Consider the following 9667-nt stretch of genomic DNA (forward strand, 5'->3'; position numbering starts at 1 on the left):
CTTCTAGAATATTTAAAAACAACCATGGTTGAAAATTTCTCTTTTTTTTTTTTTGTCGAAATTTCGACAAAATATCGGTTTTGGCGATTGACGATACAAAAGAAGGGAGCGAAATGTTGATGGAGAATTTTTGGCAAATTTCGATTAAAATCGTTGAAAAATTGGCTCCTAGCAAAATTTCGGTGATTTTTCTTAACTTTTTCGGTTGGTCAACACGGGTCAACATGCTACAATGCTTCTGCTATAGTGAAATGCTACAATATGCCATTATAGTGAAAGCTTGATAAAAATCCAAAATGCTACAATGTGCCACTATAGTGAAAGCTTGATAAAAATCCCTTTTAGTATGCTGTTGGGGAGACAAAAGCTTCAACTGAGGTGTGGTGAACCATTAGGGCAAGTATGCCCTTTGTTAAATATGTTGCACCAAACATATTTATATTAAAAGTCATCAAATAAAAAAAATATTAAAAGAATATTTTAAATAACAAATTAATTATAATTATTTTATAATTAAATAATTTTTTTTCATTTAATTGATTACCAAAAATATAAAATTATTATGATAATTTTCTTCATAATGTTTTTAATATCATTAATAAATTAATTAAATATTAAAAAATTATACATATATCACAATTCATTTTATATAATTTAATACAATTGAATTAAATGAATCATAATTTTAATATTAAATATATTTTAAAATTAAACATATTATAATCAAATATCACAATATTATTATGAAATAATATTTGATATAATTTAATAATAAATGTATACTTATAAAATTTATATTTTTTTTATCGATGCATAAGATATTATTATCAAATATGATAAATTATATATATATATATATATCAAATTCTTCAGCAAAACAATTTTTAAATGTCTATTATATTTCTAATTACATTTTTATAAGATTTTTTTTTTTTACATTCCTATGAATTTTGATCAATTTTAGGCCTATCGATATTTTTTTTTCCAAAATATCCGTCGATATATCTCTGATATATCTATAATTACCAATATTTTTATCCTTAAAAACAACACAACACCACTTGTACCAAATGTATAACACCCACTAAATTTAGTGAAGTCATCGAGGGACCCCCAATTACTTTGAAAGATTGGAATGACACGTGGAGCCACTTATATTCCATGGATTTCTTATGTTAATGGGAATTTTTTTAATTTTTATTTGGTAATTGTTGTGAGTATTAAGTGGTAAGGTATGACAAATTTGATGAGGACATTCTTTACATTTAGAGATCCTAGCATATGGGTTCAATTTGTCTTACTCTTCATTAAGAATTAACTTTCAAGGAAATGTAGTTAAGGATATCAAATGGAGGTATTCTATATCAATTTTGATCTAAAAATTTAAGGTTCTAGTCAGGCTAAACTTTTACCTAAAATTATTTTAAAACATTTTAGGATCATAAAATTATCAAAAAGTTTAAGCTTTACTTTGATTATGACCACCATTACAAGTATTTATATAGTACATGTCTTTCGAAATTTGTGATAAATCAATATTTCTTGAATATGTTTATTATATTTGCTTCTTATTAAAACACATTTTATATATATATATTATTTGAATGTTTTGCTCAAAATTAGATTTTTCTTTGGATATTGGTATTTAGGTAGTTAATTAACTTCTTGTTAAATCTTGTAAATGGCATGATTATGAATGATGAATGTATTTACTTTTAACGTTATAATACACCCTAGACCAAATTTTTATGAGACGAGGTACAATTGGCATCCAAATAACCTAGTTAATGTGCCATGTGAAAAGAGGGTTGCAACACTAGCAAGTAGCTAATATATAATGTGAATGTGCTTAGTGTCACGTGAGGAAGGACACTCTTATTGAATTGCCATGTGATCAATTATGTTGATGGCTATGATGATGGGCACATATCATTATGTGTATGATAATTTTTTTTTTTATTGTAACTATGATTTTTGAAGATTTGATTAGGCTAATTAATTTGAGAAGTTAAGGACACAAGTTCATGAACACCAAAAACTCACTTTTCACATTAGCACTATTTATCAAGCTTAGATTTACAATTACAAGATAATTATACATTATTAATATGACAATGATATTTAATGTCATCAATCTTCACTTAATTAGAATGATTAAAGCTTGTTTACATAGACTTCTTGTTTTTTATTTTAAAATTTGAGATGGTACAATTTTTTTATCTTAATTTTTAACCGGAAAAAGGTTGACTCCGTGTGAGAACCGAAAAATGGAAGAATCCGTGCGAGTACCGGGAATAGGTAGAATCCGTGAGAGTACAGAAAAACCGTCGGGGCGATTCATTATCCTTTTAAGCTAAATTTTTAAAAATTCTTTGATTATATATATATATATATATTTGTTTTATAAAAGTAAAAAACAAGAAATGCATCCAAATAACATATTTATTATTCACTCATAATTGTTCTTTCCCAAAGTATTAAAAAAAATTTAGATTCACTAGAATCAATAAATATGGTATTTTAATCGTAAATTTCATAGGTCTTGAATCAATTTTTAAAGTAATCAATGAATTAAAATAACAATGAATTCATTGCAAACTCAAGTCAATGCTTAATTAACTTCTGTTTGATTAATTATTTTGAATATATTTAAATGAGTCACAAAATTCTAATATCAAGTACAAAAAGACCATCATCAAGTTGAATGTATTCATGCCAAACAATCTCCAAACTCCCTTTCTCTTCTTAATCTATTTTAGAATCTAAGGAAGATAACATTTCATTAATCTATTTTAGAAACCCCAAAATGTTGAAGAGTGAAAATATGTCTGCTTTCTTAGTAAATATTGAATCCTAAATCTATGCATATCTTAACTATAAAAGATTTTATTAGTGCTTTAAATAATCTTAATTGCCATATATTTAGATTGTGATGTTATATCATTCATCTTTTGTTTATTATCTTCCTCTCTGATTTAAATTACTTATTATTTTTAGCAATTTTTTTACAATTAATTTTCATTTTTATTATTGAAAAAATAAAGTATTTTTATTTTAATACAATGAGAGTAAAGTTCCCATACTCAAAAAGTCTACATAAACTTTAGGTATACTGGACTCTTAGAAAGGCCTCTATATAAATGCTTAGCCCATCACTTCTCTTTTCTTGCCTCTAAATTGCCATGGATGTAGGGCATAGGAAGCCACAAGAAGCTATTAGAGATGGAGAAAACAAGACTTCTTCCTAGAAGAGTCTTTTTAGGACATGACTTCATACATAAATATAGTATCCTAGGCATTTTTAGACTTAAGGACTGCCTTTTGGATTGATCAATCGAGACAAGTGAGATTCACCTTTTCCAAGAGAAGAGCGAGACCACCATGAAAAGGGGTCTCACTTGGTGGGACTTGGTGTGGATGAGGTTTAGATCAGTCGTAGGGTTTGGCATATTCGTCATCACTTGCTAGGAAGCTTGTAATAGTGTAAGACTCACCATATATAGTATTATCTTATGTCGCTTTGGGTCTCTCATATTGCTTTCCCTACTTTATTACACATAATTCATAGTTGATATACCAGTCGTAAGAGATCCTTTCTTTTATCTTGAGTAGAATTAAGTGATTTTATTGCTGTAGAGAACCTTAAATTACTTCACTCCCTGTCCTAGTATTAGGTTAGGTGCATATTCCTAATACTCTAGATCTAAGGACAATGGAAACATGGTATTAAAAAATAATAATAAATATAGATCTAAAGATAGTGAATCTTTACCTAAGATTTAGATATTCCCAGATTGATTCCTGTTGATGTGAAAAACTCTAAATCCATAGAAGATCTTGTAAACCCCCAATCTCCCACCCTACTACTATTCCTTAAAGCTTGATACTCAGATGGTAGAAGTCTCTAGAAAGGAGAATGGTGGTAAAAGATTGAAGCCTTAACCTATAAGGGGTATTTACATGGTTCATACTGGGTTTAAGTAATTTGAACCCATTTTAAGCTTGAGTCACTTAATCTAACCCAAAAAAGTCTTAATTGATTAATTAAACCATTAAATATTTAATTAATCAATTAGCCCATTTCAAATATGTCGTCTACTTATTCCTATGCAACCTTATATAGTTACCAATATGCCCTTATGCACATAGGTGAACAAGAGCTGATCCAACCCTCATAAGTTGTGTTATCAAGGTTATGAACTCAAATTAGGGACCATTGGAACCCATAGAATAGTATTGTCACGACTTTCTTAGAATCATACTTTAAAGTTGACTCAACATCTCACTACAATGAGTTAACTACAATCCTATACCCCATGTATAGTATAATGAGATACTATATGCTTGGGTTCGTGACTTACCATCCACTATATATGGTCTCCCCATTAATTGGTATCTATAATCCAACAAGGTGAAAGTTATTAACTTCTCAAAATTACCTCTACTATCCTTCATTTGGAAGTCCTCATATTATGTGATCAACTAACATGTCTTAACTCATAAAGAGCTCAAGTTCCAATTAAAGAACTACTATGGTCATAGTTGATCTAAACGCATGTCCTTAGGATTACCCAAGGCAACACACTATCTCAATCCTATGAGATATCATGGTGCCTTATTGAGAATATTGGTTGCTATTGACTTATATCAATTGTGACCTAATCCCTAGGGAATATATGATTATTTTAGGATCTCATCTATAGGTTCAAGCATCTGCTAACAATGATAGCGACTCAATATTCTTTTCAAGTTGAGATAAATATAATACAATACAACAACTTAATGAAGTTATAACTACTTGATAGCCTTATGTTATAACTCATCGTAGGTTATGTCCAATATGTAATCTATAAACACTAATGCACTCATCATAGGAACCACATCCCGTTGACTAAGACTAATCATCCCTTTAATTAGGAGGTAGTACACTACAACTTCAAATAGATTGCCTAAGTTCACAAATTGATTGTGAACAAATCACTTACTTGCAACAAGCTCATGACTTGGATCTTCTGTACAACTTTTAATGCACCTGAGTCATGTACAATATAAGAGATGCAAGTCAAAATACTTATAAAGAATAATGAATGGAATAAGGATAGATGAAAGTGCAACTGAAATATAATATAAATAAATAATCAATTCTAAAGTTTGTTACATCATGTGATGCTTTGAAGGGCTCTATCCTAATAGTTGCATTCATTATAGCTAGGAACATTCACTTAGATGCCATTCTTGGGGTAACTAGGTGGGTGATTATTCATCATTTGTTGCTCACATGCGGTAACCTTTATATTATCATGTATTGCTTTATTTTTTACTATTGATAACAATGTTAGTTAATTGAGGTTTGTAAACCTCAAGTTAGTTGTGCAAGGCTTTGCCTTTTATTTGGATCACGATCTTATATTGAGCATGCTTATTTTTTAATACAAGGTTATAATAGTTTTAGGTTAAGTTTGGAAACTGTCTTTGGTTAGTGCATTGATATTGATGGGAGTGTTGAAAGTGGAAGTAGGCTAGAAGGTCGAACTACAATAAATCTTGGTGTTATGTAATTAATTTTGTTGAAATTGTTTTAATTGACTTTGGGAGCTTTCTATAACGGAAGCATCCTCAAATCAAGAAAATCCCTCAAATCAAGCAACAAAAATGACTACAGATTTTTAGCCTTCATTCAAGGATGTAACAACCCTTATTTTCCTTGTAACCGATAGCCTTAATTCTAGGAAACTTACTTAGAATAGCTCTTGTTAACGTGTATTTATTTTTTCTCATACAATCTCTTGGCAAAGTGTAATTTTTTTTCAAACAGAGCAGTAATACATTATTGAGAAATTCTCAAACTTCATCATGGTATTAGAGCAGCCTTCCTCTCACGAGAACTCGATCCCTAATTCTGAAAACACCCACCACCCGATTTCCACTCCACCATCCCCAACCAATATTCCTCTCATTACTCTCAACATCTTTGCTCAAATAAATGAAAAACTCACACCATCAACCTTCCCTCAATGGCGTGCCCAGTTTGAAGCCCTCCTAATTGGCTACAATCTACTTGATTATGTCACAGGTGACAATCCTCCTCCTCCTCCAAGTGATTCCTCCACTACCAATCCACAGAAAACCCACTAGATAAGACAAGATAAACTTATCCTCAATGCCATTTTGGCATTCACCATCTCCATAATCACCTCATTCATTTCTGCTGCACAAACATCACAACAGGCATGGCAAAAATTGCATACCATGTATGCGAGCAAATCTCGTACTCGAGCCATGCAATTGAAGAAGGAACTCATAATGATTAAGAAAGGAAATCAGACAGTTCAAGAATACCTGCACACTGTCAAGGCTCTTGCTAATTAAATCTCCCTCATTGATCATCCCATTACAGGTGATGATCTCACCTTGTACATTCTCAATGAACTGGGCAGTGATTTTCGAGAAATCGCGGCACCTATACGAGCAAGGGGAAAACCACTCGCGTTTGAAGAATTGCATGATCTACTTGTAGGCCATGATGCCTACCTTCGACGCCTTGAAACCACCACACAACAACTGGTTGAGTCGGTCAACTACTCTAATCGGCGTCCTGGTTCTTCATCCGGCGGCCAACACTCTAAGGTAACTTCAAAAATGGGTATGGCTGAAATGGGGGTTCCTCACGCCAAGATTCCAATCAGGGTTCTTATCGCCCATCTGGAGGCCCAAATAATTCCAAAAAATCCAATGGGTAGCGCAAATACACTCCAAAGTGCCAAATCTGTGATGAACTAGGCCACATTGCAAAACATTGTCTACGTCTGCGCTTTGCTGAGCCCACTGCCAATTATGTTGCCACTTCACCTGTAACAAACCCAAAATGGCTCATTGATTATGGAGCTTCACACAACATTACTAGTGATTTAACCAATTTATCTATTCACTCTAAGTACGACGACACTGATGAAGTTGTCATAGGTGACGGTTCAGGTTTGCGTGTCTCACACGTTGGCTCATTGGTTCTCAAATCACCCACACTCACTTTTCATTTAAATGATACTCTTTGTGTTCCCAATATTTGCAAAAATCTCATTTCCGTCCATCACTTCACCTCACAAAACAACGTTTTTGTTGAATTTCATCCCTTGTTTTTCCTTGTTAAGGACAAGATCATGGGGGTGGTTCTACTCAAAGGTGCGTGTGAAAAAGACGTTTACACTCTCCCAGATTTACTGGTGCAAGCTTCTCCAAAAATGGTTGCCAATGTGCATGAACGAACCTCAATCAATGGGTGGCACAAGTGTCTTGGACATTCCTTTCAAAAAATAGTTCATCACCTTGTTAAGAATTTTTCTCTTCCAATAATACAAGAAGAACATAGTTCTCATCTTTGTACCTCTTGTTCTATTACTAAAGCGCACAAACAACCATTTCGGACCAATAGCCTTCAAAGCACCTCTTGATTTAATTTATACTGATGTTTAGGGTCCCTCAAATACAATTGGTATTGATGGATCACGGTATTATTTGATTTTGGTTGATCATTTTACAAAGTATATTTGGTTTTATCCAATGGAAACCAAATCTCAAGTAAGCATGATATTTCCTCAATTTAAACATCTCGTTGAAAATCGTTTTCAATCAAAAATCAAAAGTATCTACTCGGATAATGGTGGTGAATTTGTTGCCTTAAAAAAATATTTTTCTATACATGGCATAAGTCATTACACCACAACTCCTCACACACCACAACAAAATGGTGTATCCGAGTGTCGTCATCGTCATTTGGTAGAAACGGGTCTTACCCTTTTACATGATGCTTCTTTACCTTTCTCATATTGGCCGCCTTTTCAATGACTACTTACCTCATCAACAGACAACCAACCCCTCTCCTACATAACAAATCCCCTTTTGAAGCATTATTTCATTAGCCCCCCAACTATCTTAAACTAAAAAAATTCGGGTGTCTATGTTTTCCTCTCACCAAGCCCTATAACACACATAAGTTGCAGCCCAAGGCAACACCATGTTTGTTTGTGGGCTATTCCCCAACCCATAATGCGTAGAAATGTCTTGATCCACAAGCCTATAAACTATATTTATCTAGGCACGTTCTGTTTGACGAAAGTCAAACCCATCCTTTCCCCCGTTTAGTCGAAACACAAGTACCAACCATGTCCATTTCGCTTACGGCACCTATGTCGCTCACACTTTTGCCGCAACCACCGCCAGTGCCAACGAGAGGTAACGCCATTTTCGCCTCATCTCCAGGTAATTGCCTCGACTCCTCTTCTTCTCCTTTTCGAGATATGCAATCCCTAAATTCATGCCCTAATTCCTCTCAATCACATGAACACTTGCACTCTAACTCAAATTCACACACCAATCCACTCTCAGAACCCATGACTGTCCATGATGACCATCACAGTGGCCCTCCACTGCTTTCTTCTCACTGCATCCACACCATGACCACTCGATCAATGAATAACATTCATAAACTCAAACAGTTCAACTTCGTGACACCCACTCCTACCAACCATTGAACCAACATGTGTGGGCCAAGCACTTCATGAACCTCACTAGAGACATGCTATGTTAGATGAACTTATTTTTCTCATGCGTCATGGCACTTGGGATCTTGTTTCCTTGCCCAAAAATTGTAATCCCGTTGGGTGCAAATGGGTATTCCATGTGAAACGAAACTCAGATGGTTCAGTTGACCGCTTCAAAGCGAGGCTTGTCGCTAAAGGATTTAATCAACGAAAAGGGTTAGATTACAAAGAAATCTTCAGCCCCGTTGTAAAACTTGCAACCATTAGGACTATCTTGATAGTGGCTGTAATACAGGGGTGGTCATTAAGATAGTTAGATGTTAACAACGTTTTTTCGCATGGTGACTTGACTGAGACTGTGTATATGACACAACCACCAGGATTCAAAGATGTCAACAAGCCAAATCATGTGTGCAGGTTATGTAAGGCTATCTATGGCCTTAAACAGGCCCTAAGAGCTTGGTATTCAGCTCTTAAACTGGAAATCATGGGTCTTGGTTTTCAAAATTCCAAAGCTGACTCATCTCTTTTTATCTATTGTTAGAACTCTGTGATATGCTATTTATTAGTATATGTGGATGATTTGGTTATCAAGGGTAATAATTTGTGCTTTGTGTCTGAGATTGTTGCACAACTTGGTAATCAGGTTTCCTTAAAGAACATGGGACAACTCAACTTTTTCTTGGGAATGGAGGTTATTTCTACGAAATCTGGGCTTTTTTTTTTGTCTCAACATAAATATATTCGAGACCTATTGTCCAAAACCAATATGATTGGTGCTAAAGATGTCTCAACCCCATTGTCGACCACCACGTCCCTCAAATTGGTTGATGGTACTTCATCTACCAACAGTATAGAGTTTCAAAGTGTCATTGGTGCTTTTCAATACCTGTCTCTCACTAGACCGGATATCTCATTCTCTTAAAATAAACTTTCTTAGTTTATGCATAAGCCTACGGTGACACATTGGACAGTTGCAAAGCAACTTCTTCGCTATTTAAAGCACACTATATTTCATGGACTTCACATAAAAAAAAAAAAAAATCCAGCTTTGAACTCAGTACATATTTTGATGCGGATTAGGCGGCCAACTATGATGATCGAACCTCCACCTCTGCATATATCTCATT

Source organism: Vitis riparia, chromosome 19 (genome assembly GCF_004353265.1).
Source record: "Vitis riparia cultivar Riparia Gloire de Montpellier isolate 1030 chromosome 19, EGFV_Vit.rip_1.0, whole genome shotgun sequence".
In the NCBI taxonomy this organism is placed as follows: domain Eukaryota; kingdom Viridiplantae; phylum Streptophyta; class Magnoliopsida; order Vitales; family Vitaceae; genus Vitis; species Vitis riparia.